A 21199-nucleotide genomic window follows, 5' to 3' on the forward strand; every position below is an offset into this window, starting at 1 on the left:
ATGAACCTGAAAAGTAACTGGGATACTTAGTTCTCTAAGTATTTCTGACACCAGGGTTTTGTTGCCATTTGTACAACAGAACAACTTCTTCCTTGGCTTGAGAAGTGGTTACCACGAAGGGGAAGAAAAGTGAAACTCTCACCAGTGAGCTGATGTTATGAAATCTGAGGGTTTTTTATTTTCCAATCCAGTCAGGAGCAGAATTAATTTGCAGGCCTCTGACAGTCTTGCAGTCATAATCAGCACTGCAGGCTTAGGATCAAAGCCAAGTGGGCAATAGACAGTGTCCTTCCTCAGAGCTCCATCTGCCCACTATGAGACCCAAACTCTCTCTCTCTCTCTCTCTCTCTCTGGCCTTTTAGCTCTTAGTGTTGCCTGAAATGTGAATTTACGGCTTCTGCTTCTTCCCACTCTCAGCAGAGTATACCCTCAATAGTTGGTTGATTAGCTGTAGTGGGGGATAAATGTCTTTCTAAGTCTGTGCTAACGATTGCCTTCTACAGGACAGGATCCACTTCTGACCTAGACCTAGGGTGTTTCCCCAGTGGTATCTTGATGTTGTCCAGACATACTCCCTGGACTGCAGGCTGGTTTAGATTTTTTTTATAATCAGGGCAATCAATGCAGTGTATTTGGAGACTAGCAGGGGCTACAAAGGGTGATAAAAGATTTTAAGGTTCTGGCAGAAGAAAATGCCAGGTAAATTCAAGCTTCTACTTCACTTTGCTAAGATTGGGAGTTGGCACCTGCTGGGCATTCTTGGAAAGCAGATGGGTCATGTGATCCTGAGCAGCCATATTCAGAGAAGTCCTGAGCTCTCTCCTGTGAATACCACTGAATGGCTTTTGCCATTTCAGTTATTGCTTTCCTGAACTGTAATATGTATGGTCTTGTTATCTGTTGTATACAAGTGAATCTTTCCTTTCCAACAAAGATGCAACCTCCTAGACAGAAAGAGGCATGATTTTTATTTTTAGGATTTTCTACAATGCCTAATAGACAGTATGGAAGGATTCAGGATACAGGACATATACGGGAAATGTTCTCTCTGAGGCTGACTTTCACTTAGATTCAAAATGCTGTTTTCAATCGACTTAATTGGCTCTAACACATTGTCCTGTTCTCATCCCTCAGTAGTGCAAAGTTGATGGTTTTGACTATCTGTGTGGCCTTCCTAGACTCATAATATCTAAATGATTGAGGTAATTTCATTTCAAAACCCCATTTTACAGAAAGGAACTTAAGACCCAGAGTGGAGAGAGATGAAATCTCAGGTGTTCTTACCCTCATGTCTGTCTTTCCTCATGTACTTGAGCCCATTGCCTCAACCGGACTTTATTTCTTCATGATCCCTGGTTACCTCTTGAGCTTTAATTTGTGATTCAGACTTGACTGAGGCTGGAATGCCTGCCTCTCCCTTGAATTAACTCTCTTCTTTCTTTCTTTTCTTTATTTTTTTTTTAAGATTTTATTTATTTATTTATTTGTCAGAGAGAGAGAGAGAGAGAGAGAGAGCACACACAAGCAGGCAGAGTGGCAGGCAGAGGTGGAGAGAGAAGTAGGCTCCCTGCTGAGCAAGGAGCCTGGTGTGGGACTCTATCACAGGATCCTGGGATCACGACCTGAGCCAAAAGCAGTGGCCTAACCAACTGAGCCACCAGGTGTCCCAACTCTTTTCTTTTGAACCTGGACTTTACATTTGTTCACCTGCTCCAGACTTTGTAGCTATTTCGGTCCTGTGTGATACCTAGTCTGATGCTTGGGACCTGGATATATCCATGAACTGTTATTTTCCGAACACATCCCTCACGGCCTTAAAACAAAGGGGACCAGAAGGGCTTCTGAGCAAGGTGAGAAGTGCCCTGCACCTGTCTGGGTTTTGAGCAGGTGGAATGGTGACCAGCGAGGCAGCAAGTTACCTGAGTGTACCAGGCCCTAGGGCCTCCTGAGGAGAGTTATAGCTTAAACAGAGAACCATTAGAAACCTTGAGGCCAACTGTCCTTAAAGTACTCTAGGGATGCTTTTAGTATTTTAGAAGGAGGGAGAATTTTCTAGGAGGGAATAAGTTTGCCACTCGCAGATGGAAGCAATTTCCTAAACCAAACTTTTTAAGTTCTGGTGATTTATCAGCTTAATAACAGCTTCTTTCTATCAGCCCGATTCTAGGAAGCTGGATGAGATTTTGACTGCCAGTTTAGGATATATGCACAATGCCTAGTTTTGGTGAAAAACAAAAACAAAAAACAAAAAACAAACCAAAAAGAAATGACGCTGTGTATTGTCATCATTATTATTATTGTTGTCATAATTATTTATTGAGAAGTGTTTAGACAATAGCTGTTTATCAGGAGGGTCCTAGAAGGCCAACTTTTCCATGACAAGGGACCCAAGTAATTTGAAGATCCAAACCAGTTCTTAACTCTGATACCTGGGCCGTCTTTAGCATACCATTTCCAAAAGGCAAAATGGCAACCTTCCTAAGAACCATTCATCTCTGTCAAATTAGTTTATCAGATTAGCCAGCAGAGAGCTAGTCTGGCCCACTTCCGGCTGCTCCAGGCTGCCTGGAGGCAAGACTGAGACTAGTAGAAGGCTAGGTGGGCTGGATCAGAGATAGAGTTTACTGAAGTTTCTTTGCTTGGGATGGAGGGCAGGAAGTCTTGTGTTAAAAAGAAAAACAAAAACAAAAAACAACAGGGAGTGGCTTGGAGTGGGGCCAGTTTGGTCATTTCAATTAAAAGAAATGCTCAAATTGGTCAGGCAGGTTGCAAAGCACCAGGAAATATAGGCAAAATACTTTAACATATGTGCTTGTTGGGATTATCTAGAACACATGATCTTGAAGCCTGATTCGGCCAAAATACCAACATGTAACTCATAGAATTATAAACAGGACTCATTGAAATGCATGCGTTCTGTCCTCCCTCTGCCCATTACCATTTCTTGTTTACCCTGGAGGTGGGGAAGGGGAGGAGAGCATCAACTTGCAATTGCAAAAAGCACACCGGAATTTCAAAAAGCCATGACTGTTCAATTCTCTCCATCTTCTCTCTCACTAACTCCTTATCATCTTAATTTCATGGGTCAGATATTAGGATGAGCCTGAATTGCAGGTTCTGCTGAGAAGGAAATGGATAAACGAATAATATTTTTTACTGCTTAATATTTATTGAATCCATCTAACTCTAATTACAATATTGTGTTTCATCTCCTACAAGATTGCTTTTGCACACAGAATGAGATGACCTGTGACGTATGCTGCCATGATTAGCAGGGGTTCCTTGTAGTTATTGTTGATTTAAAATCCTAGCAAACTACAACACACAGAAATCTGAAATCAAACGAGCATCCAGTGACAATGTACCTTTCTACTGGATTAAAAAAGGTCCCTATGAAATCCACTGTAATTCTTTTCTGCAACGGACTTCATTTGCTGCTAAATGGACTGGTGCACACACAAAAATACAATATATAACATTTTTAATAGTGGGAGTGTGAGATCATCTGGCATGCATTATTGTGGGATATGTGTGTGTATATGTAATAGATTGAAGCATACTTTTCCATGTATTATTTTGAGTAGATTTTTGCTGGTACATTGAGAATGAAGAGTGAGAGGAATTGTGTAAGTGTATGTAGTATGCATTCAATGTAAGTTTGCTTGAGCTAAATCAGAGGCTCTGTGTGCCTGTGAGAGAATGGCAGGGTGAGAATCTATGTGTGATGCCCAAGCTCTCTCTCTCCAAGAGACCACCAAGAGCCAACACCGATGTAATCACACAAGGGTTTATTTGACAAGCTTAAGCTTGGGCCCAAGTATACCTGACACAGCAGAGTAGGGACTTGGACCCTGAGGCTAGTTAAGGCAGAGGTTTTTAATGGGTCATTACAAGAGGCTTGTGGTGGGGGAGGAGAAGTGTCAGACTTTTCTGCAGGAAGCTGATTAGCTGTTGCTGGGCTGTTTACAGGGTTAGGTACTTTCTTGGAAGTGTTTACAGGGTTAGGTACTTTCTTGGAAGTGTTTACAGGGTTAGGTATATCGGTTTTTCCTGGAAGTGTTTACAAGGTTAGGTATTCCTGTTACCAAAGCAGGGTAGGGGTCCCTGGAACTAAAATAAAGTAGGGGAAAATGCCCTTGGTCCCAGGGGCCTGAGATGGCTGCCGAAGCTAAGATGGCTGTACTTGTTCTAATGCTAAACTCGAGGTGGGATGGCCTTCATTTTCTTGGCCTCCACACTATGTTCCAAAGGCTGGTTTTTCTGAGAAGTCACAGAGGGGCTAGCTGTTTCCTTCTTAGTTCCTACCTCCCCAGCCTTTAACAACCAGGATATTTCTGGTCTTAGTTCTCTGAGTCTTTAATGCTGTTCTTTGTCTGCTGGCGACTTGAGAAAACCACCTGAAAAAATGGGGCAGAGATAAATTTTCTAAAAGACAAAGGTAGAGAAAGAGAAGAGGAACAGTAACTGGATAAGATACATATTTTTTCCCATAATTTAGCTTACAGGCACATAGGAAAATGTAGTTGTAAAGGTCTTTTTTGTTTTTGAATAAGACAACTAAAAGACTGAGCTTTCTAAACCAATAAATACATATATCAAATTCTTATCATCCTCCTTTACAGAAAACTACCTGAATCCCATCAGAAAAGACACAATGATTGGATATGCACTTTCCATTTTGGAGGAAAGCATTAAATGAATGCCTTTGATGCTATGTAGCCCACTCACTTCTTAAGAAAAAAAAAAAGATAAAAAGCATTTTAATCCTTACACACATGTGTACACACATGCACACACTCACACAGAATTCATTATCATACACAAGATAGGTTCCCTTTTATGGAATTGGTTAGAATCCAGGAAGACTAATCTAGTCCTTTTGTACCTTCCAGAACCACTGCTCTAAGCTGTTTGAAATTGTGCCCTACTTTAGCCTTTGTTTAGTTGGCAGTTCTTTCTTTAAACTCATTGTTGTCTTATTTAAAATTAATATACTACAATACCTGTTAATACAGCTGGACCTTCTTTGGTTTTAATTTCAATCACTGAGGTATTTAAACAATAACAGTAGCTTTCAATACTCTGGTTGTGTGCTAGGATTGAACAGTTAGTTTCTGGAGCATCAGCAGGCAGTCCAAGGGAGGGCCCCGCAGAGGAGATGATGAGCAGACCTGAGAAGCTGCGAACGTCTATGACACCCCTGAAGGTGAAATCCAGCAAGCTCCTGCTGTTACAGTTTCTAAAAGTGAATGCAGGATTTGGCATTGCTGAGACCTACTTCTACCCAAAGAACTCCAAGATTTGAGGGGAAGGGAAATGCAGGGAGTTGGAACAGATGCCAAGGCAGCTGGAGACAGACCCTGAAATACATAATTGCACCCAATTTAGTTACTGAATGTGGGGGTGCTTATGTGTACCATGATTTTTAAAGGAGTAATAGACTTTTTATTGCTACTAAGCCTGAAATAAACAAGCAATTTGATCATTTTGTCTAGATTAATTGGTAATGAATCAATTAGTAACCACTAAATTCAGCCAATCACCTAGTTACTAACTGGTTTATAAATTCACCACTCCAGTAAAAGGGGTTGTATCTGCACAGGACCTTGGGAACTCAATGTCCTAGAGAAAAGGAGGTTTTTTTTTTTAATTTCTTTTTAGTGTTTCAGAATTCATTGTTTATGCACTACACCCAGTGCTCCATGCAATAGATACCCTCCTTAATATCCACCACCAGGCTCACCCATTCCCCACTCCCTGCCAAAACCTTCAGTTTGTTTCTCAGAATCCACAGCCTCTCATGGTTTGTCTCCCCCTCCAATTTCCCCCAACTCACTTCTCCTCTCCTTCTCCCAATGTCCTCTCTGTTATTCCTTATGCTCCACAAGTAAGTGAAGCCATATGATAATAGACTCTGTCTGCTGGACTTACTTCACTCAGCATAATCTCTAACAGTACTGTCCATGTTGATACAAAAGTTGGGTATTCATCTTTTCTGATGGAGGCATAATACTCCATTGTATATATGGACCACATCTTCTTTATCCAGTCATCTGCTGAAGGGCATCTTGGCTCTTGCCACAGTTTGGCGACTGTGGCCATTGCTGCTACGAACATTGGGGTACAGATGGCCCATTTTTTCACTACATCTGCATCTTTGGGGTAAATACCCAGTAGTGCAATTGCAGGGTCATAGGGTAGCTCTATTTTTAATTTCTTTTTCTATTAATTTGTGGGTTTTTTTTTCCTTTGGTTTCTTAATTTTTAAATTTTTAATTTTTTTAAAAATTTTTATAAACATATAATATATTTTTATCCCCAGGGGTACAGGTCTGTGAATCGCCAGGTTTACATACTTCACAGCACTCACCATAGCACATACCCTCCCCCATGTCCATAACCCCATCCCCCTTCTCCCAACCCCCTCCCCCCCAGCAACCCTCAGTTTGTTTTGTGAGATTAAGAGTCACTTATGGTTTGTCTCCCTCGTAATCCCATCTTGTTTCATTTATTCTTCTACCCCCTTAACCCCCGAAGTTGCATCTCCACTTCCTCATATCAGGGAATTAATATGATAGCTGCCTTTCTCTGATTGACTTATTTCGCTAAGTATGATACCCTCTAGTTCCATCCACTTGATCGCAAATGGCAAGATTTCATTTCTTTTGATGGCTGCATAGTATTCCATTGTGTGTATATACCACATCTTCTTTATCCATTCATCTGTTGATGGACATCTAGGTTCTTTCCATAGTTTGGCTATTGTGGACATTGCTGCTATAAACATTCGGGTGCACGTGCCCCTTTGGATCACTACGTTTGTATCTTTAGGGTAAATACCCAGTAGTGCAATTGCTGGGTCATAGGGCAGTTCTATTTTCAACATTTTGAGGAACCTCCATGCTGTTTTCCAGAGTGGTTGCACCAGCTTGCATTCCCACCAACAGTGTAGGAGGGTTCCCCTTTCTCCACATCCTCACCAGCATCTGTCATTTCCAGACTTGTTAGTTTTAGCCATTCTGACTGGTGTGAGGTGATATCTCATTGTGGTTTTGATTTGTATTTCCCTGATGTTGAGTGATATGGAGCACTTTTTCACGTGTCTGTTGGCCATCTGGATGTCTTCTTTGCAGAAACGTCTATTCATGTCCTCTGCCCATTTCTTGATTGGATTATTTGTTCTTTGGGTGTTGAGTTTGTTAAGTTCTTTATAGATTTTGGACACTAGTCCTTTATCTGATATGTCGTTTGCAAATATCTTCTCCCATTCTGTCAGTTGTCCTTTGATTTTGTTAACTGTTTCCTTTGCTGTGCAAAAGCTTTTGATCTTGATGAAATCCCAATAGTTCATTTTTGCCCTTGCTTCCCTTGCCTTTGGCGATGTTCCTAGGAAGATGTTGCTGCGGCTGAGGTCGAAGAGGTTGCTGCCTGTGTTCTCCTCAAGGATTTGGATGGATTCCTTTCTCACATTGAGGTCCTTCATCCATTTTGAGTATATTTTTGTGTGTGGTGTAAGGAAATGGTCCAATTTCATTTTTCTGCATGTGGCTGTCCAATTTTCCCAGCACCATTTATTGAAGAGGCTGTCTTTTTTCCATTGGACATTCTTTCCTGCTTTGTCGAAGATTAGTTGACCATAGAGTTGAGGGTCTATTTCTGGGCTCTCTATTCTGTTCCATTGATCTATGTGTCTGTTTTTGTGCCAATACCATGCTGTCTTGATGATGACAGCTTTGTAATAGAGCTTGAAGTCCGGAATTGTGATGCCACCAACTTTGGCTTTCTTTTTCAATATTCCTGTGGCTATTCGAGGTCTTTTCTGGTTCCATATAAATTTTAGGATTATTTGTTCCATTTCTTTGAAAAAGATGGATGGTACTTTGATAGGAATTGCATTAAAGGTGTAGATTGCTTTAGGTAGCATAGACATTTTCACAATATTTATTCTTCCAATCCAGAAGCATGGAACATTTTTCCATTTCTTTGTGTCTTCCTCAATTTCTTTCATGAGCACTTTATAGTTTTCTGAGTATAGATCCTTAGCCTCTTTGGTTAGGTTTATTCCTAGGTATCTTATGGTCTGGGGTGCAATTGTAAATGGGATTGACTCCTTAATTTCTCTTTCTTCTGTCTTGTTGTTGGTGTATAGAAATGCAACTGATTTCTGTGCATTGATTTTATATCCTGACACTTTACTGAATTCCTGTACAAGTTCTAGCAGTTTTGGAGTGGAGTCTTTTGGGTTTTCCACATATAGTATCATATCATCTGCGAAGAGTGATAGTTTGACTTCTTCTTTGCCGATATCGATGCCTTTAATTTCCTTTTGTTGTCTGATTGCTGAGGCTAGGATTCTAGTACTATGTTGAATAGCAGTGGTGATAATGGACATCCCTGCCATGTTCCTGACCTTAGCGGAAAAGCTTTCAGTTTTTCTCCATTGAGAATGATATTTGTGGTGGGTTTTTCATAGATGGCTTTGATGATATTGAGGTATGTGCCCTCTATCCCTACACTTTGAAGGGTTTTGATCAGGAAGGGATGCTGTACTTTGTCAAATGCTTTTTCAGCATCTATTGAGAGTATTATATGGTTCTTGTTCTTTCTTTTATTAATGTGTTGTATCACATTGATTATTTGCAGATGTTGAACCAAACTTGCAGCCCTGGAATAAATCCCACTTGGTCGTGGTGAATAATCCTTTTAATGTACTGTTGAATCCTATTGGCTAGTATTTTGATGAGAATTTTCGCATCTGTGTTCATCAAGGATATTGGTCTGTAGTTCTCTTTTTTGATGGGAACCTTTTCTGGTTTTGGGATCAAGGTGATGCTGGCCTCATGAAATGAGTTTGGAAGTTTTCCTTCCATTTCTATTTTTTGGAACAGTTTCAGGAGAATAGGAATTAGTTCTTCTTTAAATGTTTGGTAGAATTCCCCCGGGAAACCGTCTGGCCCTGGGCTTTTGTTTGTTTGGAGATTGTTGAGGACTGTTTCAATCTCCTTACTGGTTATGGGCCTGTTCAGGCATTCTATTTCTTCCTGGTTCAGTTGTGGTAGTTTATATGTCTCTAGGAATGCATCCATTTCTTCCAGATTGTCAAATTTGTTGGTGTAGAGTTGCTCATAGTATGTTCTTATAATGGTTTGTATTTCTTTGGTGTTAGTTGTGATCTCTCCTCTTTCATTCATGATTTTATTTATTTGGGTCCTCTTTTCTTTTTGATAAGGCTGGCCAGGAGTTTATCAATCTTATTAATTCTTTCAAAGAACCAGCTCCTAGTTTCGTTGATTTTTTCTATTGTTTTTTTTTGGTTTCTGTTTCATTGATTTCTGCTCTGATCTTTCTGATTTTTCTTCTCCTGCTAGGTTTAGGGTTTCTTTCTTGTTCTTTCTCCAGCTCCTTTAGGTGTAGGGTTAGGTTGTGTACCTGAGACCTTTCTTGTTTCTTGAGAAAGGCTTGAACTGCTATATATTTTCTTCTCAGGACTGCCTTTGTTGTGTCCCACAGATTTTTAACCATTGTGTTTTCATTATCATTTGTTTCCATAATTTTTTTCAATTCTTCTTTAATTTCCTGGTTGACCCATTCATTCTTTAGAAGGATGCTGTTTAGTCTCCATGTATTTGGGTTCTTTCCAAATTTCCTCTTGTGATTGAGTTCTAGCTTCAGAGCACTGTGGTCTGAAAATATGCAGGGAATGATCCCAATCTTTTGATACCAGTTGAGACCTGATTTAGGACTGAGGATGTGATGTATTCTGGAAAATGTTCCATGTGCACTGGAGAAGAATGTGTATTCTGTTGCCTTGGGATGAAATGTTCTGAATATATCTGTGATGTCCTTCTGGTCCAGCGTGTCATTTAAGACCGTTATTTCCTTGTTGATTTTTTGTTTGGATGATCTGTCCATTTCAGTGAGGGGAGTGTTAAAGTCCCCTACTATTATTGTATTATTGTTGATGTGTTTCTTTGATTTTGTTATTAATTGGTTTATATAGTTGGCTGCTCCCACGTTAGAGGCATAGATGTTTAAAATTGTTAGATCTTCTTGTTGGACAGATCCTTTGAGTATGATATAGTGTCCTTCCTCATCTCTTATTATAGTCTTTGGCTTAAAATCTAATTAATTGATCTGATATAAGGATTGCCACTCCTGCTTTCTTCTGATGTCTATTAGCATGGTAAATTGTTTTCCAACCCCTCAGTTTAAATCTGGAGGTGTCTTCGGGTTTAAAATGAGTTTCTTATAGGCAACATATAGATGGGTTTTGTTTTTTATCCATTCTGATACTCTGTGTCTTTTTATTGGGGCATTTAGCCCATTAACATTCAGGGTAACTATTGAGAGATAGGAATTTAGTGCCATTGTATTGCCTGTAAGGTGACTGTTACTGTATATTGTCTCTGTTTCTTTCTGATCCACTACTTTTAGGCTCTCTCTTTGCTTAGAGGACCCCTTTCAATATTTCCTGTAGAGCTGGTTTGGTGTTTGCAAATTCTTTCAGTTTTTGTTTGTCCTGGAAGCTTTTATTTTATTTATTTATTTTTTTTCTTTTTATTTATTATTATTATTTTTTAAATAAATTTTTTAATTTATTTTTTATAAATATATATTTTTATCCCCAGGGATACAGGTCTGTGAATCGCCAGGTTTACATACTTCACAGCACTCACCAAAGCACATACCCTCCCCAATGTCCATAACCCCACCCCCTTCTCCCAACCCCCCTCCCCCCAGCAACCCTCAGTTTGTTTTGTGAGATTAATAGTCATTTATGGTTTGTCTCCCTCCCAATCCCATCTTGTCTCATTTATTCTTCTCCTACCCACTTAAGCCCCCATGTTGCATCACCACTTCCTCATATCAGGGAGATCATATGATAGTTGTCTTTCTCCACTTGACTTATTTCGCTGAGCATGATACGCTCTAGTTCCATCCATGTTGTCGAAAATGGCAAGATTTCATTTCTTTTGATGGCTGCATAGTATTCCATTGTGTGTATATACCACCTATTCTTTATCCATTCATCTGTTGATGGACATCTAGGTTCTTTCCATAGTTTGGCTATTGTGGACATTGCTGCTATAAACATTCGGGTGCACGTGCCCCTTTGGATCACTACGTTTGTATCTTTAGGGTAAATACCCAGTAGTGCAATTGCTGGGTCATAGGGAAGTTCTATTTTCAACATTTTAAGGAACCTCCATGCTGTTTTCCAGAGTGGTTGCACCAGCTTGCATTCCCACCAACAGTGTAGGAGGGTTCCCCTTTCTCCGCATCCTCGCCAGCATCTGTCATATCCTGACCTGTTGATTTTAGCCATTCTGACTGTTGTGAGGTGATATCTCATTGTGGTTTTGATTTGTATTTCCCTGATGTTGAGTGATATGGAGCACTTTTTCATGTGTCTGTTGGCCATCTGGATGTCTTCTTTGCAGAAATGTCTGTTCGTGTCCTCTGCCTATTTCTTGATTGGATTATTTGTTTTTTGGGTGTTGAGTTTGCTAAGTTCCTTATAGATTTTGGACACTAGTCCTTTATCTGATATGTCGTTTGCAAATATCTTCTCCCATTCTGTCAGTTGTCCTTTGATTTTGTTAACTGTTTCCTTTGCTGTGCAAAAGCTTTTGATCTTGATGAAATCCCAATAGTTCATTTTTGCCCTTGCTTCCCTTGCCTTTGGCGATGTTCCTAGGAAGATGTTGCTGCGGCTGAGGTCGAAGAGGTTGCTGCCTGTGTTCTCCTCAAGGATTTGGATGGATTCCTTTCTCACATTGAGGTCCTTCATCCATTTTGAGTATATTTTTGTGTGTGGTGTAAGGAAATGGTCCAATTTCATTTTTCTGCATGTGGCTGTCCAATTTTCCCAGCACCATTTATTGAAGAGGCTGTCTTTTTTCCATTGGACATTCTTTCCTGCTTTGTCGAAGATTAGTTGACCATAGAGTTGAGGGTCTATTTCTGGGCTCTCTATTCTGTTCCATTGATCTATGTGTCTGTTTTTGTGCCAATACCATGCTGTCTTGATGATGACAGCTTTGTAATAGAGCTTGAAGTCCGGAATTGTGATGCCACCAACTTTGGCTTTCTTTTTCAATATTCCTGTGGCTATTCGAGGTCTTTTCTGGTTCCATATAAATTTTAGGATTATTTGTTCCATTTCTTTGAAAAAGATGGATGGTACTTTGATAGGAATTGCATTAAAGGTGTAGATTGCTTTAGGTAGCATAGACATTTTCACAATATTTATTCTTCCAATCCAGAAGCATGGAACATTTTTCCATTTCTTTGTGTCTTCCTCAATTTCTTTCATGAGCACTTTATAGTTTTCTGAGTATAGATCCTTAGCCTCTTTGGTTAGGTTTATTCCTAGGTATCTTATGGTCTGGGGTGCAATTGTAAATGGGATTGACTCCTTAATTTCTCTTTCTTCTGTCTTGTTGTTGGTGTATAGAAATGCAACTGATTTCTGTGCATTGATTTTATATCCTGACACTTTACTGAATTCCTGTACAAGTTCTAGCAGTTTTGGAGTGGAGTCTTTTGGGTTTTCCACATATAGTATCATATCATCTGCGAAGAGTGATAGTTTGACTTCTTCTTTGCCGATATCGATGCCTTTAATTTCCTTTTGTTGTCTGATTGCTGAGGCTAGGATTCTAGTACTATGTTGAATAGCAGTGGTGATAATGGACATCCCTGCCATGTTCCTGACCTTAGCGGAAAAGCTTTCAGTTTTTCTCCATTGAGAATGATATTTGTGGTGGGTTTTTCATAGATGGCTTTGATGATATTGAGGTATGTGCCCTCTATCCCTACACTTTGAAGGGTTTTGATCAGGAAGGGATGCTGTACTTTGTCAAATGCTTTTTCAGCATCTATTGAGAGTATTATATGGTTCTTGTTCTTTCTTTTATTGATGTGTTGTATCACATTGACTGATTTGCGGATGTTGAACTAACCTTGCAGCCCTGGAATAAATCCCACTTGGTCGTGGTGAATAATCCTTTTAATGTACTGTTGAATCCTATTGGCTAGTATTTTGGTGAGAATTTTCGCATCTGTGTTCATCAAGGATATTGGTCTGTAGCTCTCTTTTTTGATGGGATCCTTGTTTGGTTTTGGGATCAAGGTGATGTTGGCCTCATAAAATGATTTTGGAAGTTTTCCTTCCATTTCTATTTTTTGGAACAGTTTCAGGAGAATAGGAATTAGTTCTTCTTTAAATGTTTGGTAGAATTCGCCTGGGATGCCGTCTGGCCCTGGGCTTTTGTTTGTTTGGAGATTTTTAATGACTGTTTCAATCTCCTTACTGGTTATGGGTTGTCCTGGAAGCTTTTAATCTCTCCTTCTATTTTCAATGATAGCCTAGCTAGATATAGTATTCTTGGCTGCATGTTTTTCTTGTTTAGTGCTCTAAATATATCATGCCAGCTCTTTCTGGCCTGCCAGGTCTCTGTGGATAAGTCTGCTGCCAATCTAATATTTTTACCATTGTATGTTACAGACTACTTTTCCCGGGCTGCTTTCAGGATTTTCTCTTTGTCACTAAGACTTGTAAATTTTACTATTAGGTGATGGGGTGTGGGCCTATTCTTATTGATTTTGAGGGCGGTTCTGTGCACCTCCTGGATTTTGATGCTTGTTCCCTTTGCCATATTGGGGAAATTCTCTCCAATAATTCTCTCCAATATACCTTCTGCTCCCCTCTCTCTTTCTTCTTCTTCTGGAATCCCAATTATTCTAATGTTTTTTCATCTTATGGTGTCACTTATCTCTAGTATTCTCCCCTTGTGGTCCAGTAGCTGTTTGTCCCTCTTTTGCTTAGCTTCTTTATTTTCTGTCATTTGGTCTTCTATATCACTAATTCTTTCTTCTGCCTCATTTATCCTAGCAGTGAGAGCCTCCATTTTTGATTGTACCTCATTAATAGCTTTTTTGATTTCAACTTGGTTAGATTTTAGTTCTTTATTTAGTTCTTTTATTTCTCCAGAAAGGGCTTTTATATCTCCCAAGAGGGTTTCCCTAATATCTTCCATGCCTTTTTCAAGCCCGGCTAGAACCTTGAGAATTGTCATTCTGAACTCTAGATCTGACATATTACCAATGTCTGTAGCCTTAGGTACTGCCTCTTGTTCTTGTTTTTTTGTGGTGAATTTTTCCGCCTTGTCATTTTGTCCATATAAGAGTATATGAAGGAGCAAGTAAAATACTAAAAGGGTGGCAACAACCCCAGGAAAATATGCTTTAACCAAATCAGAAGAGATCCCAAATCATGAGGGGGGAGAAAGGGGGTAAAAAGAGGTTCAGAATGAAAAAAAAAAAAAAAAAGAAAGAAAAAAAAGAAAAGAAACAATTAAAAAAAGAAAACAAATAAAGAAAAAATATAAAAAAGAAAAAATATATATATTAGATAAACTAGTTTAAAAATGTTAAAAAAGAAAAGGGTAAAAGTTAAAAAAAATTTAGCAGAAGAAAGAAAATTGAAAAAGAAGAAAAAATTAAATTAACTGCAAGACTAAAGAATCATGGGGAGAAAGCCAAGAGTTTCGTGCTTTGCTTTCTCCTCTGGAATTCCGCTGGGCTCCTTAGTATTGAAACTGCACTCCCTGGTAGGTAAACTTGGTCCTGGCTGGATTTCTTGTGGCTCTTCTGGGGGAGGGGCCTGTTGTATTGATTCTCAAGTGTCTTTGCCCCAGGTGGAATTGCACTGCCCTTACAAGGGGCCAGGCTGAGTAATCAGCTCGGGTTTGCTTTCGGGAGCTTTTGTCCCCTGAGTGCTCTCCGTAGAGTTCTGGAGGACGGGAATGAAAATGGCGGCCTCCCGGTCTTTGGCCTGGAGGAACCAAGAGCCTGGGGCCCCACTCCTCAGTGTGCCCTCAGAGAACAGCGCCCACTTACTCCCGTTTCCCTGGTCTCCGGCCAGGCTCTGAGCTCACCCAGGCTGCGACAGGTTCGAGGTAACCCCGAGCTGGGAGCTCACTCCTCGGCTCTGTCTCTGCAGCCGGCTTCTCCGTTCTTATGCCTGCAAGCTCTGCGACAGACACCCCTGATCCTTCTGTGACCCTGCGGGACCTGAGGCCACGCTGACCCCGTGTGGGCTTCACCCTGGTTTAGCCTCTGGAGCGATGTCCCTCAGCGGAACAGACTTTTAAAAGTCCTGATTTTGTGCTCCGTTGCTCTGCTGCTTGCCGGGAGCCGCCCCCTCCTCCCCCCCCCGCGGTCTATCTTCCCGTCGCTTTGGATTCACTTCTCCGCCAGTCCTACCTTTCAGAAAGTGGTTGATTTTCTGTTTCTAGAATTGATGTTCTTCTTCTCTTTGATCTGCCGATGGATTTGAGGTGTTTGCAATCTTTAGTTAAGCTATCTAGCTGATCTCCTGCTAGCTGAAGTAGTCTCAGCCTGCTACTTCTCCACCATCTTGACTCCACTGTTTTCCAAAGTGGCTGCACCACCTTGCTTTCCCAACAACAGTGCAAGAGGGTTCCCCTTTCTCCACATCCTCTCCAATGCATGTTGTTTACTGTCTTGTTAATTTTGGCCATTTTGACTGGTATACGATGGTATCTCAATGTGGTTTTAATTTGGATCTCCCTGATGGGTAATGATGATGACCATTTTTTTTAAAAAATATTATTTATTTATTTATTTGAAAGAGAGAGATCACAAATAGGCAGAGAGGCAGGCAGAGAGAGAGAGAGGAGAAAGCAGGCTCCCCGCTGAGCAGGGAGCCTGATGCGGGACTTGATCCCAGGACCCTGAGATCATGACCCGAGCCGAAGGCAGAGGCTTAACCCACTGAGCCACCCAGGCGCCCCGGTGACCATTTTTTCATGTATCTGTTAGCCATTTGTATGTCTTCTTTGGAGAAGTGTCTGTTCATGTCTTCTGCCCATTTTTTGACATGATTATCTTTTGTGTGGGTTGAGTTTGAGTTCTTTATTCTTTATAGATCTTGGATATCAGACCTTTGTCTGTAGTGTCATTTGCTAATATCTTCTCCCATCCCATGGGTTGCCTCTTTGTTTTGTTGACTGTTTCCTTTGCTGTACAGAAGTTTTTGATCTTGATGAAGTCCCAAAAGTTCATTTTCGCTTTTGTTTCCTTTGCCTTTGGAGCATATCTTGAAAGAAGTTGCTGTGGGCAGTGTTGAAGAGGATATTGCCTATGTTCTCCTCTAGGATTTTGGTAGATTCCTGCCTCACATTTAGGTCTTTTATCCATTTTGAGTTTATTTTTGTGTTTGGTGTAAGAATGGTCGAGTTTCATTCTTCTACACATGGCTGTCCAATTTTCCCAGCACCATTTGTTGAAGAGACTATCTTTTTCCACTGTATATTTTTTCCTGCTTTGTCAAAGATTATTTGACCATAGAATTGAGGGTCCATATCTGGGGTCTCTACTCTGTTCCACTGGTCTTGTGGTTTTTTTTTTTGTTTTGTTTTTGTTTTTTTTTGTGCCAGTACCACTCTTTCTTGGTGATCACAGCATTGTAGTAAAGCTTGGAATCAGGCAACGTGATATCCCCAGTGTTTTCTTTTTCAACATTTCCTTAGGAATTCAGGTTCTCTTCTGGTTCCAAACAAATTTTGGGATTATTTGTTCCAGCTCTTTGAAAAACACAAATAGAATTTTGATAGGGATGGCATTGAAAGTATAGATTGCTATAGGCAGGATAGACATTTTAACAATGTTTATTCTTCTGATCCATGAGCATGGAATGGTCTTCCTTCTTTTTGTGTCTTCTTTAATTTATTTCATGAGTGTTCTGTAGTTCCTCGAGTACAGATCCTTTACCTCTTTGGTTAGGTTTATTCCCAGGTATCTTATGGTTCTTGGTGCTATAGTAAATGGAATCAATCCTCTCATTTTTCTTTCTACACTTTCATTGTTAGTGTATATAAGAAAGCAACTGATATATGTACATTGATTTTGTATCCTGCCACATTACTGAATTGCTGTGTGAGTTCTAGTAGTTTGGGGATGGAGTCTTTTGGGTTTTCCATATGAAGTATCATGTCTTCTGTGATGAGAGAGAGTTTGACTTCTTCATTGCCAATTTGAACACCTTTTATGTTGTCTGATTGCTGTTGCTGTTGCTTCAGCAACTATTTTGAACAACAGTGGTGAGAGTAGACATCCTTGTCGTGTTCTTGATCTGAAGGGGAAGGCTGTCAGCTTTTCCCCGTTGAAGATGATACCATTGAAGATGATATTCACTGTGGGTTTTTTCATAGATAGATTTTTATGAAGTGGAGGAATGCTCCCTCTGTCACTATACTTTGAATCGTTTTAACCAGGAACGGATGCTGTATCTTGTCAAATGCTTTTTCTGCATCAATTGAGAGGACCATGTGGTTCTTCTCTCTTCTCTTACTGATTTGTTCTATCACAGTGATTGATTTGCAAATGTTAAACCATCTTGCATCCCATGGATGAATCCCACCTGGTCATGGTGGATAATCTTTTAAATATACTGTTGGATCCTATTAGCTAGGATCTTGTTGAGAATTTTGGCATCCATATTCATCAGGGATATTGATCTGAAATTCTCCTTTTTTGGCAGTTTCTTTTTCTGGTTTGGGGATCGGGGTAATGCTGGCTTCATAAAAAGAGTTTGGAAGTTTTTCTTCTGTTCTGTTTTTTGAAACAGCTTCAGGAGAATAGATATTATTTCTTCTTTGAATGTTTGGCAGAATTCTCTAGGGAATCCATCAGGTCCTGGGCTCTTGTTTTTTAGAAAGTTTTGGATCACTGCTTCAGTCTCGTGACTAGATATTCATATATTCACGTTGTCAATTTCTTCCTGATTCAGTTTTGGAAGTTTATAGGTTTCTAGGAATGCATCCATTTCATCTAGGTTGCTTAACTTATTGGCATATAACTGTTGATAATAATTTCTGATAATTGTTTCTATTTCCTTGGTGTTAGTCATGATCTCTCCCTTTTCATTCATAATTTTTTTAATTTGGGTCTTCTTTCTTTTCTTTTGGATTAGTTTGGCCCATGGTTTATTGATCTTATTGATTCTTTCAAAAAACCAGCTTCTAGTTTCCTTGATGTGTTCTATTATATCTCTAGTTTCTATCTCATTGATCTCTGTTCTAATCTTAATTATTTCCCTTCTTGTGTGTGGAGTTGGCTTAATTTGTTGTTTATTATCCAGTTCTTTAAGGTGTAAAGAGAACTGTGTTCTGTAATTTTCAATTTTTTTGAGGGAGGTTTGGCTGGCTATGTATTTCTCCCTTACGACTGCCTTTGCTGTATCCCATAGGTTTTGGACCGAAGTTTCTTCATTCTCATCAGTTTCCACAAATTGTTCAAGTTCTTTGATTTCCTGGTTGATCCAAATGTTCTTAGGCAAGGTGGTCTTTAGCTTCCAAGTGTTTGAATTCCTTCCAATCTTAGAGAAGGAGTTTTCAAATACATATTTGTCTTATAGCTGCACATGCGTATATCCCCAGATGTCTGGGACCTATTATACCATGTTCACTATTAGAAAAATGGATGGAGTAACTAAGGTTCATTTTTATAGAAAGGACTACTCCTAGGAGTAGATTTATAGATTTCTAGCTATAAGGAAATGTCACGTTCCTACAGTTCTTGAGCTTGCAATTTTGTAAGCCGGTTTAAACCTTACTTTTTCCTTTCAAAAAACAATGTATTGAATCCCATTATTTACTTCTGTACATTTGAAAAGTGGTCCATGTCACATCCGGTGTCTTTTACCTAATGTGATGCCACAAACTGCCTGGAGACCACTACCAGAGACATTAAGTATGGGTTGGAAATTTGATTGGAAAATTCCTGTGCACCTCAAGAATGAATCATGAAGCCTAGAGCATGGGCTTAGCAGCTTGTGTATCCTTTCTGCAACCTCTTAGATATGCTTATGGGTGGCTTGCACAGAAGAGACTACCTTCTCTCCTTGTTAATCTTAGCAGATGCCTCAATATTTAACAGAACAAAAGCATTGGTGCTTTTGGTTACACCAGCATACATGTTTTGAAAGTGGAATATTAAAAGCTTCTAACTAATTCAGTTGAATTTAAAGAATGCCTGCAGTATTAGGCTAGGTTAGACTGTGCTGCAGGAATGGATAAATCCCGATTTGTCTCAGTGATTGACCATGTACACATTTAATCCTTACTAAGCGCAACCTGCTACAGGCTCAGCAGTCCTCCCTGATACCCCGCTTCCTGGTGTGACTCAGGGCTCCTGATGCCTTTCATCTTGTAGCAGCTCTGCTGTTGGACAAAGGCTCCCTGGTTCCTACAACCAGGGAAGAGAATTTAGAGGGTATTTCATGGGCCTTTCACTGCTTTAGCTCTACAATGACAAGTGTCATGTCCCAGCATAGTTTACTGGCCAGAACTAGTCACTTGGCCTCACCTGACTGCAAGGTCTCTGTGAACAAGCTCTGTTTCAGGTCTTAGAGAGCGAAACTAGAGTTAATGAATGCTGTGAAAGTCAACCCCACCTACAGTGTGCCGCCCACCTTGCTACGTGGAGAGGATAACAAAGATGAATGTAATGGAGTGTGAGCATTTAAGGAACTCATAATCCATTGGCTTAATAATATGTTTATGAAGTTTAAGGAAAGTATCCACATTGAAAAAACAAGACATGAAATTGGCTATATTGAATGGTTTCAGTTATATAAAATATAATTGGCATCAATCACACGAAAACATGCATATCACAGTATAAAGATTGGCCTTAATGTGAAATTAACAGAACTTAATGTGAAATTAGTCATTTATTGAGACTTTAACTTCACTTTATATTGGCTACCTATAAAATTTTGGCTTCATGCAGTTTAGTGGGATTCTTCTTCTTCTTCTTTTTAAGATTTTATTTATTCATTCGAGAGAGAGGGAGAGCACGAGCAGGGGGAGAGACACAGGGAGAAGCAGACTCGCCGCTGAGCAGAAAGCCTGACATGGGGTTCGATCCCAGAATCCTGGGATCACAACCCGAGCCGAAGGCAGAGGCTTAACCCACTGAGCCACTCAGGTGCCCCAAGTTTTGTGGGATTCTACAGCAAAATAAAACAAAAACAAACAAACAAACAAACAAAACAACCAAAAAACCCTTATTTGTTAATATTGAACTGCAGCTGATTCTACGGAGGAAGCAACTCGGCATACAGAAGAACTTGCAGGATTTTAGAGAGTAAAATGGAAATCTCTTTCAAGTGGATACCAGGCAGATTCAGGGATTCCCAAGAAGAAATGAGGGTTCCACAGATATAGAGAATTTTCAGCAACGGGGGGAGGCTAGTCTCATCTCCTTTTGCCAGTTGAGTAGGTCTTAAAAAAGAAGGACCTTTGCCAGCTTTTTCTCTCCTCTGAGTTATGTGCTGTCCAGTTCCAAGTCCCTCAGGAAGTGTTTTCTTTCTTACCCCTTTTAGAGTTGTTTTTACTGAGAATAAGAGTAAAATTTGCTCATTGAAGAAAATTCAGAAAGTATAGGAAGATGGAAATAATCAGGGGCGCCTCAGTGGCTCAGTTGGTTAAGGGTCCGACTCTTGATTTCAGCTCAGGTCATGGTCTTAGGGTCATGAGATCAGGCCTCTGCACTGCTGGGTGTGGAGTGGGCTTAGGATTCTCTCTCTCCCCCCCTAGAAAGAGGGGTGGATAATCATTGTTAGTGCCCTTGTCCAGGGACGACCTCCATTAACATTCTGGTATATTTTACTTTAGACCTTTTAAATATGTATTTTATTTTATATCATTGAAACCATGCCTTTTACACAACATTAGGTTTTGCCTTGTTAATAGAGAAACTATTTCATACTTAATTTTCATAAGCATATTTTAAAAATATGGGATAACAATTTATTTTATGAAAATTAGAAACTATTACTATTCCGCTAATATCAGTCACATGGATTGCTTCTAAGTTTAAACTATTAAGAATTGGCCTCTGATGAATAGCAGCAACTAGTAGGTAAGGCGTTGACCTTACAGTCCTGGACTAGACTTAACAATCCTTTTGGTTGATGGAAGTGTTCCATGGAGTGTCCTCTCAAAAGATAAAACCTAGGGGCGCCTGGGTGGCTCAGTGGGTTAAGCCGCTGCCTTCGGCTCAGGTCATGATCTCAGGGTCCTGGGATCGAGTCCCACATGGGGCTCTCTGCTCAGCAGGGAGCCTGCTTCCTCCTCTCTCTCTCTGTCTGCCTCTCTGCCTACTT

This window comes from Neovison vison, chromosome 8 (genome assembly GCF_020171115.1).
Source record: "Neovison vison isolate M4711 chromosome 8, ASM_NN_V1, whole genome shotgun sequence".
NCBI lineage: Eukaryota > Metazoa > Chordata > Mammalia > Carnivora > Mustelidae > Neogale > Neogale vison.